Raw genomic sequence first — 18,189 nt, forward strand, 5'->3', positions numbered from 1 at the left:
GGTTACTCGGGATGAAAAACGAATTCCGACTTGCTGCGGAATAAAGCCTGGATGGGCCTTCCATTTGAAGATTGGAATCACGCTGCCTCCCTATGAATTTTGAAAAATATTGAAGAATGTGGATTAAACATTGATTACCTGGACAAAATGGAACTATTATCTTGCATGGCTGTGCATCTTGGTTGGTGCGCGACGGGGCACTAGTTAGTTTTGGAATTTCGTATGCGCAGAGCATAAGCCGAGGTTGCACCTGCGCAGGTCTGACAGGGACCTGGAAGATGGACCTGACCCTCCACTAGATTGCGGACCATTGGGAGCAGTGGGGGGAGAGCGGGGATTGGAAGTGCTGTAGACCGGGAAAGTACCAGATTACATGGGGAGGGAGGCTATACCACAGAGAAGGCACATTTTAGGCAAACACCTATAGACCAGTTCACATTGGGAATTGTACGCAGCGGTGGAGCACACTGGAGGGGGAGGTGGGGGTAGGGGTGGGAAGGGGTAGTAGTTATGTTGTTGGGGAGGGTTGAGCGATATTGATACTAGTATGCAATCATTGTTGATGTACCACGAGACACCGCAACTAGTTGCCTAGATGACAATATGTAATCCTCTGTTTGGAAAGGATAACAACTTTGAACAATAATGGGAAGAGGACAGTTAATAACCATGTGCTCTGTGAAAAATATGAGGATGTTATGATGATGTTTGAAAACCAAAAACAATAAAAAATATTCAAAAAATAAAAAAAAAATAAGCCAAGGTTGCACGCCTAAAGGTGCCTCTGAGCATTTAGTAAATTACGGTTTAAATATGGTGTGCATGCTACCATTTGTTCCCGATAATAAAGTGTATTTTGCCAGGTTAAAATGGCAGTTTAAACCTGCACACATAACTGCAACAGTAGGTCTGAGACATGTTTAAAGGGCTACTTAATTTGGTGGTACAAAGAGTGCTGCAGGCCCACTAGCAGCATTTAATTTAGAGGCCCTGGGCATAGGTAGTACAGCTTTACCAGGAACCAAGAAGTAAATTAAATGTGCCAATTGGGGGTAAGCCAATTTTACCATGTTTAAAGGAGAGACTTTAACACTGGCTAGCAGTGGTAAAGTGTGCAGAGTCTTAAAAGCTAACAAACGACTTCCCCTTGAATGTAGGACTGGAATGGAAAAAGTAAAGCTTCAGGTATTTGGGTGTATGGGTGATATGTTACCAGTAGCACAATACTCTCAATTTTGATAGTCTGGTGGGAAGTAGATTTCAGGGAAAAACTACCGCTTTCCAATATGGATCGCATTTCTGTGGTGAAAATAGCATTTCTACACCAATGCTCATATGTGTTATAAAATACTATGTGCCCTATTCCGATCAGTACGGCCCTTCGGCTAGATAGATTAATATGTGTCCAGGTTTGGGCTGGGAAGCGCAGCCGTGTAAAATTAGACCAGCTCAAACTCCCATGGTTTGGGGGATGCTTAGGACTCCCAGTATATTTGTTATAGTACGCCACAGCGTAACTGTAACATGGTGATCATTCTTTTGAGTGAACTCACTTTTGGTGGGTGCATGTGCACATTACCTGAATTCATTATGATGGGACTAGGGGTGCCAATTGACATGCTTATGTGGCCCCACAGATGGCGGCAGAATTGTGGCACAGAGTGGTAGTAAAGGTATTTAAACAGTCCCATTTGCATTAGACATTCCTATTTGGTCCCTCAAGCCATTTCAAGTTATGTCAAAGGACATGAGCTTTCACAGTTGGCAGGATGGAGGCTGTGTAAGGCTGGAGATCACTGGGCAGCTGCCGGGAGGAGCTGACATCTGACTGAAGGAAGGTATGTAAGCAACTAAAAATATATCCCCTAATGCTTGTTTCAAGCCGATGACCTTGCATTATTTAAATAAAACTTTCCTTACACCAAACAAATTGCCTTTAATATACCCAGGTGGAGCATTTATAAGTGATAGAGGCTGATTTTCTGCATATGATATGGGTGTGTCAAAAGGTGGAAAGATTCTGGATTGAAGTGGTGAAAATTGTGAGGGATATGAGTGGTAAGGCTGTGAAGAAGTCTATAAAAACATGTCTACTTGGTATAATGCCGGTAGGCAAATATTGTAACATTTTATTACAGATGTAGGGAGTGGGACAGTACTAGCGAAAAGAAAAATTGCTATACATGGCCCAGGAATGACATGCTGGAAGAAAGACTTGCTAGAAGGTGCCTTGGCGAATGAACAGTACGTGAAGGCATCATCGAGTGATCTAGTTACAGAGGATCTTGCTAAACTGGTGGAAATATTAACTACATTAAGTAACTCTCCAAATTGTCAGCCTACTTGAAGGGGAGAGACCTTAACCACACAGCATGCTTTGTTTAGAAGAAGTATTAGCTATGCTGAAGTAATCGTTGTAGGGTACGGTTGAATTATGATGTTTCCTTGTTGTGGTGGTAAATATGCAACAAGAATGTGATGGGTCCAGTATAACTGTTGGTGTAATATTATGTCTATGTTAAAAACGAATAGAAAGAATTTACAAAAAAATCATATCTCTGGTTACCCTTATTGGATTTTTGACGTTTTGGTGTTATTTTGTTTATTAAATTTTACTGTATTTTTTTAAAATTCAATTTGGTATTTTTATTGTGTGGTATTTTGACTGTATTACTGTTTTGGAACTGCATACATACTTTACACATTGTCCCTAACTTAAGCCTGTCTGCTCTGTGCCATAACTACTAGGGGTTTGAGGTTAGGTTAAATGAGTGACTTTGGAGTTCACCTAAACAAGTTGCTGTCATTATTCCTTTAGTTGGGTGACCACCGACCCCAAATAATAATCCAATTACTTACATTCCAAATATATCATATCTTCTCAGGCGGATTCACAACACCCATTCCCTGTTACAATCCAGCACACCAATACGATTCTTCTAGCATGAAATAATCATTCTGCTTTTCTACCCATGAAACCTTCGTGACCTTCATGAATGCAAGGTGCCCTTGCCCAATGAATGACAGTAGCTGGTTTTACCACCAGGACAGAGGTCTGACATAACTTGCATAAAAGACGGAAATTAACTATTTGAATAGACCTATCATATCAGAGCATATTGTTATGTCAAGAGTAAGATACTCGCTTACTAGTAAAAAGCAGCCAAACTGGTAAAATATCTAGATGAGGCTTTAAATTTAGTCACAGGCAAGTCCTCACCAATATGCGCTTTATCTCTCACCCATATTTTTCTATGCACTTTCTATGTCCGTAGGAGGGAAAAATATGGGGCAGGCCCTTCACACACCGCATAACACATAAAATTTGAACATGCAAAGCCAATCTTGTAAACAAAGAAAAGCTATGAAAGAGAATCCCAGTACTTTACAAAGCACAGAGGAAAGCCAGAGAGACTGTGTACAACACCACCCCGGTGAACACCAGACCCTGTGTGGTCCAGAGGTGGTATATGGGATAGTTGATTGACTATCCCAAGTTGAAGAAGAAAGACACTTCTGGAGGTGGTCTGATATCAGCTGTGCCCTTCAACAGCCAATCATCGAGGTACAAGCATTCATGTATCTCGAATGGCAATGGTGGGCTGTGATCACTGACATGACCTATTAAAGCACCTGAGAGGCAGATTAAAGGCAGAAGGGGAGCACTGCAAATGGGCACTGGGTGGAGCAGCAGGAGGTGTATAAAAAATTGCATCCTGTAAATTATCCAGTCTCCAGGTTCTAAGGCTAATAGGACTTGCCAAGTGAGACCATTTTACACTTCTTGTGGAGAAAGAATTCAAAACACGAAGCTCCAAAATGGGAGGAAGGGACCACAAAGAAACAGGAGTAACATCCATGGCATATGTCCGACACAGGGACCTAATCTATGGTCCTCTTTCTCAAGAGGTGTTAATAGTTTTGTAAAGCGCACAAATACCAATCTGCGTCTTGGTGCTAGTGTCAGTTATGACAGATACAATGCGAAGGCAAAGGGGGGAACATAGACAGAGGAGCAAAAAAAATAAAATTTTTAGTTGTCTCCTAAATTTTAGGAGATTAGGCTGAGCCCTAAGATGGTCAGGCAATTAGTTCCACCCTTTTGATGTGGAGTAGGAGAAACTCCTTACTCCTCAATGAGCTTTTTTGATTCTAGGAATGATCACCTGCCTGCAAGTGCTAGACGTAGGGTACAAATAGGAGAGTACCATTTAAAAATATCCTGTAGAAAGAGAGTGCCTATCTGACGCAAGGCCTTATGAGCCCAGACAAGGCCTTGAACTAATTTGCGCCCTTATAGGAAGCCACTGCAATTCCTTGATAGCTTGGGAAGCTGAACAGAATTTTGAAAGGTTCCTCAGCACTCGGGCTGCTGCATTTTGAAGCGTCTGCAATTTGTTTAGAAAGCGATTTTGAGAGCCTACATATAAAGCATTACAATATTCCAGTTTTGAAATTACTAAGGCTATAATGTCTTTTTTCCTCAACTCATTCGGAAGGAAGGAAATATTTTTTTTATTAGCCTTAAAGTGAGAAAACAAGAAGGTGTTACCTGTTTAGTGTGGTCCATGAAAGCTAATTTGGTATCAAAGGTGACCCCCCAAATGTCTTGCTTTTCAGACTGGCAGTGGAAGGGGCCCAAGACTGAATGATGACCAAGTGGTGTTACAGTAGGAGGACTCATTGTCAAACAGCAGCACTTTCATTTTTTCCGAATTCAGCTTTAAGCAATTTTTCTGCATCCAGTCAGCAGCACTGCCCATAAAGATATTGAATTGTCTGGCCACTTTTTCAGATTCAGAAGAGACAGACACCTCTAATCGGGGGTCGTCGGCATACGTGTATACTGAAAACCCATATGATTGAATAAGTTCAATCAGAGGAGTGCTGAATGCATTAAACAATGCTGGACTTAACAAAGATCATTGAGGGGCCTCACAAGGAAGAGTAAAGGGGGCAGAAGTGAAGTCCTCTAAGGCCACCACTTGTTCTCTATTGGACAGAAAATACCTGCTCAATTTTAGGGCCATGCCTTTAATGCCAATCCTTTCAAGACGGTTGAAGAAGAAATAATTCAGTCCACATGTTAAAAACATTGTTCAATGTACACAATGACATTATTATATTAGTCTATATATCATTTGAAATATATACCTCAGGAATAGTCTTCATAAATTTTCTATATGTGTCTCATACATAAATCAATGTCTTCTAAGTCAAACATATGGGGACTACTGATTAGCGCCAACACGTGTTTTGGTATAAGAAAAACTCAGATATGTTTGACCACCTTCATCAGTGCACTGGATATACTATTTATGTGGTGGCAAAGGCCATCCAACGAGGAGGAAATATATTCAGAGAACCCAAAATCCAACTCTGGTAGGGTTGTATCCACCATGAAGGAAAAGTTTTTTTTGTAAGGTGCTCCTTTCGTAATATGTCAGAGGAAGGGATTGCAAGATACCCCAGTGGGAGTATAGTATGGGTATATGTCCATAGACCAAGAAATTGCCTTTCTTCGATGGACTTCCAGATGAACGGGGAAGGCAAGGTCTTAGATTCAAATTCAGGGCATCTATTTTCCCAGAACACTGAAGCAACTCTTGTTCGTCTTAGCCTGTACATAAAGTGAAAGAATCCTGGAGTGGCGGGCGAGTCCCGTCCCGTCCTGAATTAACATGCAGCTGTGCAAAATTGGCCTTTAGGGCCAGATCTCGCAAAATGCAATGTATGTACGTTTTTAATAACATTTCCTGATAACTACGCATTCCTTAATTGCGACTCGCAAATTGCGAGTCGCAAATAAGGAATCGCTTCCCATTCATTCCTATGGGCCTAGAGAATGAATGGGAATTGCATGCGAGTACCCAATAGGTACTCGCAAATTGACCATGCAATTTCAAGGGTGCAAGGGTGCCAAAAGGACACCCTGTTGCACCCCTGAAATATGCATGTGTGCAAATGTGGGGCACATACATGCCCCAAGGGATGTATGTGCGCCACATGCCACTTAGAAAAATGCAAAAAAAAGCATTTTTCAAGGAATTTGCAAATTACCACCAACCAGAATTTGGTGGTAATTTGCGGTTCCTTAATGCTAATTTGCAATTTGCGATAGCTACAAGAATTGCATTTAGGGAATCGCAAACTGCGATTCCTTAACTGCATTCGCAATTTAGGTAATCGTAAATAATTGCGATTACCCATATTGCGAATTCAAAATGTTTCATAAATTGCCAAACGCATTTTTGCATTTGCAAACGGGCCGATTCTGTGAATCAGCCAGTTTGCGATCGCAAAAAGCGTTGATACATCTGGCCGATAGTTCTTGACCTCAAGGGGGTCAAGTATGGGTTTCTTTAAAAGAGGCGGAATGAATGCCTTTTTCCACGCATCTCGGAAGCAGTCAGAAGTAAGAATCCTGTTTAAGAGCAAAGTAAGATGAGCTTAGATAGCCTTTGACACAGGAGGAAGCACCAGAGGAGGGCATTGATCCAAAGGGGCCCCTGATTTAGTGGTTTTAATAAGAATAGCTACCTTCTTTTCAGAAAGTGGAGTGAAGGTGGTCAATTCAGTGACAGTCATTTGGTTTATTAGAAATGGATTCTTCGTCCGTTTCTGTCCTTAAGATCAGTTCTATACTAGCCGATATAGTTAATTTTGAGAATATTTTATTAACCCCGGTGAGAAAAACCCCCCAGCTATTTTGTCACATAGCTGTTGGTCCGGGATAACAACATTTTTATTGCAGAAAAGACTTCACTGTATTAAAAAGCTTCTTAGTGGAGTTACCAGCTGCCATTATTGTATCTGTAAAAAGTTTGTTTTAGTTACATTTATTTGTACCCACCGTATCAAGGATTAGAACCAAAGCAGAGTGAACAAGTGAAATGTGATGAGAAGTCTCTTGAAAAGGAAATGGGTAATCATTTTCCACAATTTGAATGCACAGAATGTTTGATATAATGGCATACCAGCATGCCACAAAATGTTATGTGTATTTGTATAGCACACAACTCACTTTGGAGGGTATCCTGGCCCTGAAGCGGGAGCTGTATTTGCCAAACCAGGTCTGGGCTTAGGGAAGAAGCAAGTATTTAATTTTTTGCAAAATTCAAGAACTGAGGAGGCGGCTCTGATGTGCAGGGGCAGGTTGATTCAGGCTTTAGGAAGAAGGCATGACTTCCGAATCTGGTTCTGCATATGCAGAGGGGTTTGCAGGGTGTGTGAGAGTAGAGGTCAGGCTGAGAGGAGGTGTCTGGTAGGATTATGGAAGTTTATGCGGTTGTTGAAGTACGTGGGTCCAATGTTGTGTAAGGATTTATATGTGTGCGCGGGGAGTTTAAAGGGTGTTGATTTGTGGATTGGGAGCCAGTGGAGCTCTTTGGAGGTGTGGGGAAGGAGGTAGAGGGTGAGCCTGGCAGCTGAGTCTTGTATGGTCTGGAGTCTTTTAGTCCATTGAGCATTAATTCCAGCATAGAGTGTGTTTGCATAGTCCAGCTTACTGATGACGAGGGCTTGGTGATGGTTCTGCGAGTGTTAACGGGGAGCAATTGAAGATCTTCTTGAGCATCTTGTGTGTGACACCAGAAGATAGAGACTGCATTCACTATGCCTTTCATGGTGAGTTGGTTGCCTATTACTTTTCCAAGGCTCTTTGCCCAAGTTGCTGGAAGGGGTGTTGATCCAAGTTCAGCAGGCTACCAGGTGGAGTCCCAGAACGAGGTATCTTCGCCAAAGAATATTTATTCAGTCTTGTCTGTGTTAAGCTTGCTTCCATTTGGCCACTTCGGTCTTGCAGGCAGAGAAATTTGTTTGGGTGCTTGATATCTTGTTGGAGAGGGAGCATGAGCTGTGTGTCTACAGCATAGTATATGTTAATTCCGTGGGTGCGGATGATGCTGGCATGTGGGGTCATGTAGGTATTCATGAGGGTGGAGCTGAGTGAGGATCCCTGTGGAAATCCACAGATGAGGTTTACAACAACCAAAGGGAAGGGGGCCAGGCTGCCTGACTGGCTGAAGCCTGTCAGGACAGAGCAAATCCAACGAAGTGCAGGACTCTGGAAGCTGGCTTTGTGAAGTCATCGGATAAGGATGGGGTGGGAGATGGTATTGAAGGATTCATAAAGACCTAGTAGGATGACTGCTGCAGTGCCACTTCTGTCCATGGTCATCCAGATGTCATCCATGGCGATGATGAGGGCCGTCTCTGTACTGTAGATGGGTTTGAATCCAGATTGGGTGGTGTAGATGAGGTGGTTGTCAGTGAGGTGGGTGGTTTATTAATCATTTTTTCCATGACTTGCCTGGGGGGTTGGAGGGAGATAAGCTGGTGGTTGGCTAGCGTCTTTGGATCTGCTGAGGGTTTCACACAGGATACTCATACTTGCACATGGGCGAACGAAAGTGGTTTTAAAGGCAGGGGGTTTCAGAGGAGGAAGAATCCGACTGTGGCAAATGGTAACGCTTGCCCCTGGCACTGTTGCAGCCCAGGAAGTCGCGAAAATGTTGCTGCGGCTGCTGCAAGGGTTGAGAGTATTGGCACTGACAAGGCTGACCCTTTACAGCCCTAGCAATATATAATACAGCTGACAGAACCTGAAACTCTCAGAAGGAATATACATCAGGTTTGCCTGAAAATGAACAGAAGCCCAGTGGAACGCACCGAGGTATGTTGGCAGTGGTGTCCATTGACCAAAGCACAGAACTGGCTGTTTCCATTCCAGAATGTAGGATCTCTTTTGCTGAAGCCTGGTAATGAAGCCCTTCACATGATCAGGAAGGCTACCCAGCATCAGTTGGCCAATATCCCAAAGTTCATGGGAGTAGTATGCCAACAAGCACATGGGATTAGTGTGACAAGAAGCACATGGGGTTTGTAGAGCATAAGGCCAGGCTCCCAGATGAGAAGACATTCTCTCAGAGCCTCAATGCACTTGAACTCCTATGGTCTTGGAGAGTGGAAAGGTAAGGATATTTGTTTGGAGGAGGAAGCCTGTACAAGTGCCTATCAGGTGAGGGATGAGCCAAGAGTAACATTTGAATTTGGAAAACAAGCCATTTTTGGCTACTTTCATACTTTTCTTAAGGTCTGGTACTAGAGTTTTCCATCAAAATATGGCGTATTTTACTTGATCGGAAAATGACTCCAAATGTAGTTATTTCACACCCCGAAGTGAATAAACACTTTTTAAAGACCTTTAAGTGACCAAATTACTTTTTAAGACCTTAAAGACACTAAATAAAATGTGGTGCCTAGCCACCTGCTTATTCGCTGTCAGTGCAGAGGAGGCCTGCTGCAGCGATCTCGCACTAAGTTCAAAAGAACCTTATTAAAAGCAGCAGAGGTTCCAAAGAGAAAGAGGGAGGCCCTAGGATTGCAGTAAGCAAATGTTAGAAATGGGGTTTCTGGTTGGCAGAGGTATGCATCTTGTCCAATCAGGAATCACCACTCTAGTCAAGGTAAGCTAGATATACACAAAAGATAACCTGTGCTCACCCTCTGGTAGCTTTCATAGAGCACTCAGGCTTATCTAAAGAGGCAATGTGAAAAGTATTTATGCAACACACACACAGTAACACAATTAAAACACCACAAAAATCCAATAAGTAGAACAGGAGGTATGACGTTTTTAAGAGGTTAAATCAAATTATAGTGCTTAGAGTCATAAACGCATACCGTGCACATCTGGTTGCGCTAGACTGGGGTAAATCCAAAGTTTAAGCAACCGCTATGGAGGGCAGGACTCACACAGGCCGCGCCGAAAAATAACCTTCAATGGAGGAAGCGTTAACGTTGAAGACTCAATTCAAGGAGCCGAGGAGGCGAAGCTGCATCTCCGATTCCATGGATGGAGGGGATGAGTCTGTTTTGATCCGCGCAGTCACCGAGACTTCGCCAACGAACCCCTTGGCGATGAAGCTGATGCAATGTCATTGGGCAGCAGCTGCGTCTTCGTTGAAGGGAAAATGTGTTGTTTCCGATCAGCGCAAAGTTGTCGATGCGTGGGTTCAGCTGGATCAGCACAGAAAAAGGCACTTTGAAGGACCCAGGACTGGATCGGCATCACTTGGCAAGGTAGGACTCTCAGAAGGCTGAGTCCAAGTGCTGTTGTAGGGTTGGAGGAAGTCTTTGATGGCCCTGAGACAGAATAGGGGGCAAGCCAGCAAGCCGTTGGAGTCACTCTGGGTTCAGGTGAGATATGTTCAGTCCTTTTCTTGAGCAAGGTCAGAGGACCAGTACTTATACCCAGTTGTGCATTGGAAGTGGGGGTGGCTTGAAGTGCACAAAGGTCCTTTCTTCCCGGCCTCTCCAGTAGAGGGTAATCAGCCCTTTGTGTGGGGATAGGCACTACCTATTCAGTTGCAAGTGTCAGCTCTTCTACCTCTTCCTGCCCAGGAACAGCCATCAGAATGCAAATGAATGCTCAGACACACCTAACCTTCTTGTGTTTGTGGTTGTCTAGAGGGAATGCACAAAGTGAAGCTGTCACCCACCCGAGACGTGTACTGGAGACAGGCTGTAGGCACATGCAGCAGTAAGAGCAGAGAAATGCCCACTTTCTAAAAGTGGCATTTCTAAAATAGTAATATTAAATCCAACTTTACTAGTAAAGAAGCAGGAGGCCAGCACGGGACTGTGCATGATTTATCATTACCATTCCAAAGATATAAAACATGACACAACTACTGCTTTCTAATTATAAATTACAATTTAAAAGAATATTAAGGAATTTCCAATGTTAATGTTAACCTATGAGAGAAGTAGGTCTTACAGTAGAGAAAACCAATGTGGGTGTTTGTCACTACCAGGATATGTAAAACTTAAAAGTACATGTCCTACCTTTTGCTTGCACAACACCCTTCCCTATGGGCTACTTAGGGCCTACCTTAGGGTGACATATGTGTAATAGGGGAGTTCTAAGGCTTGGCTGAGGTTTTTAAATGCAAAGTCGAAGGGGCAGTAAACTGCACATACAGGCCCTGCCGTGTCAGGCCTGAGACAGGTTTGAAAGGCTACTTGTGTGGGTGGCACAATCAGTGATGCAGGCCCACTAGTAGCATTTAATTTGCAGGCCCTGGATATAAGGTATACAATTTTACAAAGGACTTACATGTAAATTAAATTTGCCAATTGTGTATACACCAATGTTACCATGTTTAAGGGAGCAGCACAAGCACTTTAGCACTAGTCAGCAGTGGTAACGTGCTAAGGCAAATAAAAAGTTACAGCAAAAAGAGGAGGTAAGCAGGCCAAATGTTTGGGGGAAGACCACCCTAAGGATGACAGCTCTAACAGAAAGTTAGCTTTAGTTTCTTCCACCGCAACTCACTGGAACCGGCGGAGGCACCAAATGTGGTTTCTCCTGCACCAGTTCAACATCGGCTAAATATATTAAACGAAACTGTATGCATCGTTTTTTGTTGTGTCTAATTGCTTTTAAGTAGCTGTTTTATCTTATACCCAATATAAAGACACATAATATATTAACCTTAGAAGGATGAAATGGTGTATTTTCCTTTACTGGTCAAGTCACGTGTGAGCAGCAAACAAACTCATTGAAGCTTTCTCCTGGCTCAGTGATGAAACCAGTCTGATTATTAACATCTGTACACATTTTAGGGTATGTCATTATAGTGACTATGCATGACAGGAGCAGGTTAGGTCTTTATCATGGTGTGTCACTGCATGGGCTCTACTGAGAGACAGTGACTGGGCATATATAATAATTCACTACAGGGAGACAGATAATTAACTATGTTCACACTGATGCAGAAGCTTCAGTAACCCATTTTTATAGATACTCAATTGTAGTTATTCATTTGATTTGGTGTATTTTGATTGCATCAATGCCAATAAGGTCTGCTCCTATATAAACAGAAACTTCGATGGATGGCCCCCTTTCTCACAGCGGTACAAAAGGGGGTGGTGATGGACGGAGCATCAGAACCAATCAAACACTCACACCCAGTCAACAGATCTGGGTTTGATCCATCACCGTTCTTTAGCCCACTCTGCCACCCCAGTTCAGACATGGCCATATGCAAATCAGTCTGACCCTGTGCCTCATGGGAACAGTCCAGCCCGAACTGCCAAGCCATGCCTTCCCTGGACCGGAAACAAGCTTCCTAGGACCGGTTTCTGGCATTTCAGCCGTCTTCAGCCAGGCTTGCTTGAATCCAGTGGGGTGAATGTATGACATTGTTCTGCATTCTGTCCATCAATTGTTGTTTTTGCATTTGTCACCCCGAGTGGGACGGGTATGCTCAGACGTGAGTCCCGTGCTCTCCATGCCACTGGAATCAAGCTATCCTGGCTGAAGAGGGGTGAAAAGCCGAAACCGGTCCTAGGATGCTTGTTTCCAGTCCAGGGAGGACCTGGCTTGGCAGTTCGGGCTGGACTGTTCCCATGAGGCACAGGGTCAAGACTGATTTGCATATGGCTGGGTTCAAACTGGAATGGCATGGTGAGCAAAAAAACGATGGATTTAGGCCCAGATCTCTGTACTGGGGTGAATGTATGACATTGTTCTGCATTCTGTCCATCAATTGTTGTTTTTGCATTTGTCACCCCTTTCTCACAGGGCGCACCCAGAGAGTCCACCTCCATCCCTTCACCTCAGAGGCAAAGCACACCATCTACAGCGTACCCCAAGGCTCAGCCCTCAGCCCAACCCTCTTCAACGTCTACATGACACCACTCGCGGAGATCGTCAGATCACACAACATTAACATCATCTCCTACAACTGTCTCCCAAACTGAAAGACGATTGTTGGTAGGTTGTGAAAGTCCAGGCAATAAATAAAGATGCCTTCAAAAACAAATGTCAGTCCATTTATTCGGCTGCTTATCTTTTAACACATAGACTGTTGTTTATTAACTCCTCCCACTTTCCAGTCAGGTAAAGAAAAATAAAGTGAATTATGTGACAATGCTGCTAGAGTACATGAAGTGTAAAAGGAAAACTGGAGGATGTCATGTTTTCCTAAGACACAACAAAATGTGAATACCTGTAGATGAACTGTACACATTCAGCAGTTAGGAAAACAATATGAAGCACATTTTTTTGTAATTCTAAATTATAATGGGACCAAAGATTTTAGTTAGATCAAAGCAAATCAAGATGCTTTACTTGGTGATGCACAAATAATTAATAGTCACTGAACCCTAATTTTCACACATTATCATTTGTGTGCAATATAGTTTTATCTATAAATCTGTATGTCTGTGGAAATTTAGTTACCATTTCAATAGAAACTGCGCTGTTTGCAAATAACAATGTGATGACATATGATGCTTTATTACCTTTAAAAGACCGTCTGCCTCGTGTCCATTAAAGCTAGGTGGGTTGCTAAAGATTGTCACACTAACAAGTGGGTGGTGGTTCTAAAACGTTTGGGAATCACAGACCTACATTGACAATATGCAGTTTGTCCTCTCACTCTCAGTGGACCCCATCTTGACTAAGACCAACTTCCACATCTGTATGAAGAACGTTTCAGCTTGGATGAGGGACAATTGTCTAAAACTCAACATGGACCAGACTGAAGTTCTGATCTTCGGCAGACACATGGCCCCGTGGAACGACTCCTGCTGGCTGTCGGAGCCGCAACCACACCGCAACCGTGGCATTATCCTTGACAGTGAACTCCCCATGAAACAACAGGTCAACGCCATCTCCTCAGCCTGCTTCCCCACGCTCCGCAACGTCTTCAAGTGGCTACCCATCTGCACCAGGAAGATGGTGATGCAGGCCCTCATCACCAGCAGACTGGACTACGGCAACACACTTTATGCAAATACCACCACCGAACTCAAGCAGAGGCTCCAGACGATCCAGAATGCCGCCGCAAGATTGTGGAGACCGTGGAGAAGTGTGGCTCAATGGTTAGAGTGGCAGACCCTGATGCAGAGGTCTGGCCCGGGACCAGGGTTCAATTCCCCGCCTCGGTGGGTCTTGGGCTCAAAATTCCACTGACCTGATAATTCTCGCCTCGGTGCCTATTCCAATCATGGAGTCCCACTCTGCAACTCTGGGCAATAGCTTGCTTAATCTCCACAACGGCCCCCACAACGCTAAGGATGCCTGGCCTCCACCTTGGGGGTGCCCAGGAGTGGACACCTCACAGGGAAAGCCAGGATGGGTTCCACAGCGGTATTCGTACAAGCGCCTTGAGACCCTTGTGGGTGAGTAGTGCGCTATACAAGTATCAATTTATTATCCTCAACCTACCCAAAAGGACCCACATCAGCATTGAGCACCTGAAGGACCTCAACTGGCTCCCGAACTAGAAAAGATGCCAGTTCAAGCTCCTGACCCACGACTACAAAGCCCTAAGCGACCAAAGACCTGCTTACATGAACCACCACCTTTATTTCTACTGACCACCCAGGAACCTCCGCTCTGCACACCTCGCCCTAGCACAGAAGCATGGCATATGCCGCTGCTGCTACAGAGGACACTCCTTTTCCCATCTCACTGCTAAAGCCTGGGAAACCCGTCCCCTTCACCTCGGAACCACACTCTCGCTGACCTACATCAGGAAAGGGCTCAAGACCTGGCTCTTCGACTGAGACCGGCAACAATCACCTAGATAACATTTCGGGTGACAAGCCGCACTCCACAAATACGACTTAAGTTGAATAACTTCCATAAGAAATTCCTTAGCATTTAAAAAATTCAAAATGAAACACACCAAAACAGTTAGTAATTTGATGCAAAAATATATTAGAATCAGATTAATGTGAATCAGACTAAAAAAATATGGTGCTCACAATTTGTAGCTAAATGAAGGGATATTCTATTTTTCCTGTAATAACTTTGTGTGCATAAAATGAAGGTTAACATGTATATCTCCTTTCTGCTCATTACTTACTTTGAGATAAAGAAATATCAGACGAATGAAAAGCCAGTTTTCATTGCTTTCTTTAACCGTAGCTGTAATGATGTTCTGTAACCTGCCTTTCGCTTTGGCTCCTGGCTATGTCAGCAGGCATTATGATGTCATAACTCAACTGAAATAACATTACAGTTGAGGGGCTATGTCATTTCGCTATTGCAGGTGACTGCAGGCATCGACTGTAATAAGGAAATTAGAGATGCATGTTTTTCATTGATCATCCATTCTTGTTAGGAAAACAGGTCATGAGGCAAAATTAACTTTTTGTTAAGGATCTCTGTCTTTTTCACTTGCTGCTAAAGAATCCACGCAAAGGTTAGTGAGAGGAAGAAACATGGAGTATAACTATTTTGAAAATGTTGCTGGTATATTATATAAAAAAAGACCTTTCAAATATACATAAAATCTTATTTTCTAGAGAAAAGTAGATTTGAACCTATAAGTGGTATGATTGAACCTACAATCAATACAATTAAGGGGGAGTTGGAGGTATATCGAGGTTTGCTGTACAATCCAAGTGGTAAATCCATTGATAGTGCATGCCACCAATGGTGGGTGAGATTTCTCTGTGGTAGGTCTCGTTATTTAGTTTTCGTTAGGTCAACTCTACTTTTTTTTGTTTGTGATGACAACATTAAACACCGTTGTCACGCTCTGTCTTTCTACACTGTCTCCTTACCCCGAATGTTAATCCGGATTACATATTGGTTATTGCTAAAAAAAAAAAAGGGTCTTAATCAAGACATCAGTACCAGGGCCGGCTCTAGGGCGGTGCGACCGGTGCCATTGCACCGGGTGCTGACTTCTGGGGGCGCCATGTTTTCAATTATGTTAGTTTTAAAAGCACCTGCTACCCCGTTCCGTGCGTCCAGGCTAGCAGTTTTCATACAATAGAAATGTTTAGAAAACTCCGGTGATTAACGTTCTTCCTGGAGTAGGTTCGGAGTTTTATTTATTGAAAGTTGTGACTCAACCAAAAAGTAGCGCAGTGGGTTAATATACCTGATGCTAAGTACGTGTACCGTGTAGATCACAGTGTGCATATAATCTAAAGAGGTCAGTGCTTTTGTCAGAGAGATCCTTTTGTTCCTTGCAATGTATCAGTTAAAATCCTAATATAGAACAGTGAGCTAATAACTGACATCAAAGAGCTGCATGCAAACTGCAAGGTATAATATTATAATAGCGTTATGCCTTTCCCCCAGCCTTTCATTATTCTAAACTTGCAAAATAGGCTCATTTCTGTAAATTAACAATTCTTGTTCTTAAATATAACCCCCAACTATGGTGTTATGTTTTAAATTCTGAGTTTGTGCTTCTCCACACCAAGCACTCTTAAACTATACTGTCTACCGGTATGAATGACCTGTGACTCCTACACCTAGTATTCCTCTGTGTTGTGTAACATTCCTATACACTGAATTACACACGTGTGATTAATTATCTCTGTGTAATGTGTGTGTGAGAGATTTAACGTGCTCTGACACCCTATACTGGTATGAGGGGCGCTATAAACCTAAATAAATGCATCTAAGCCAGTGAGTGGTTATGGAGACACGAGAGGCACTGTTAAAGGGTGGTAGTGAAGGAATCCGTTGTGAAGATGGTCGTTGGGGGGGGCGCCAACAAACATTGTCGCACAGGGCGCCACCAGCGCTAAAGCCGGCCCTGTATGGTACTGACTCGACTGAGAGCTGGTTGACAAACACTGTGTGTGGTACATGGTTATGAATTGAAGTCTACCAGATTAAGCAGAAAATAATGTTATTTACACCATTTAGTATAACAGTAAATAAAAGCAGGGTAGGAAAAATTAGTATGGAAATTCACGACACAAAAATTGCACCATGAGTTAGAATAAAAACATGTTTATTTTTTATTTGCATTGTTTTAATAAATATAATATAAAAATAAATACATTTAGAAAAAAACAGTACATAAGCACTCCTAAATCATTAAAGGTCACATTGTGACTAAGCAAAGTAGTCAAAATGTCCAAAAGTGCAATATGGTAATGAAAGGTTTTCTTTTCTCAGAAGTCATTCTTTACATAACCGTTCATTGAATCTTATGTCACGCCACCAGATCCCGAGAGTTTGGTGTGGATTGCAATACAATGAAACAGAGTGAACATGTAAATGTATGTGTGTACCAAGGGATAAGTATGCCAATCTTTATTATTTTACATATACATTCTTATTTTACAGAGCTGCTCATAAATACAGTAAACCACATAAGTGCCATCAGCACATTATTTAACCTTTAATTTAGACTTCACTTTCATCTGTGAGGTTGTTTTGGTTAATTTAACAGAGTTTCACATTTTGTCGCAGAAATGTATTGCAAAAACTGTTATTTTAAATACTGAACTCACACTGTGGAAGCTTTATCATAACTATTGACTGGAAAGTATTCTTCTGCTTGAATGTTCAAGACCATCAAAGTGCACATAGGATAAGAGGTAATCCCTTTAAATTAGAGACCTCCTTCATTATCGTTATATTGCCTCCAAGCACATTTAAAATAAAATTGCTAATGGAAATTACACTCTAGCAACATGTTAATTTATATATATATTTGTCGTACAAAATGGAAAGTTACTATTGTATCTAGAATGTATCTTTACACCAGATGAATGCACAAACTGTGCCCTAATATTCCATTCTGTCACCCACCTCCCATCCACTCTTTGCCCCTACAAAGTTGCATCCGTATTACGCGCTGGCACACTTTTAGAGTAGCCGTATGCTCTACAAGTGCTACTTGATTTGATTCTGATGGCTTGATGATCAGTGAAGGCTCTGCCTGCTCTAAGAAAAGCCCTCAAAGTCACAGTGTAATCACAGTACAAATGTATAAAAAAGGATGGTGGGTATCATAGACAGAACAATGTCATGCATTCAGGAATGCCTAGGAACACTTGCGACAGCTTCTCTGACTATTTAAAACCACCAGCAAAAGAGTTTATACTTTACAACTATATCACATCTCTATGTAAAATAGGACATTTCCTTCCCTTAAACATCAAAGCCACGTCTTCCTATTCGAGCTTCATGACTTTGTTAAAAACCTGGCACTTTAGACAGGCTTATGGCTGAGGTTTTAGGCTCCTTTGCCTCTGCGCTTTCAGCACCAGGAATTCTTTTTGGTGTAAGCGCGTTTCATAAATACGGTGTAACATAACACTAGGGGAAAAGACAAGCACTTCTTTTGAAAGCCTATCTCATTGTCTCCATTTTGCTTAATGAACTTACTGTCTGCAATTGGCACAATTCTTTATCAT

The sequence above is a fragment of the Triturus cristatus genome, chromosome 2_2, assembly GCF_964204655.1.
Source record: "Triturus cristatus chromosome 2_2, aTriCri1.1, whole genome shotgun sequence".
In the NCBI taxonomy this organism is placed as follows: Eukaryota; Metazoa; Chordata; class Amphibia; order Caudata; family Salamandridae; genus Triturus; species Triturus cristatus.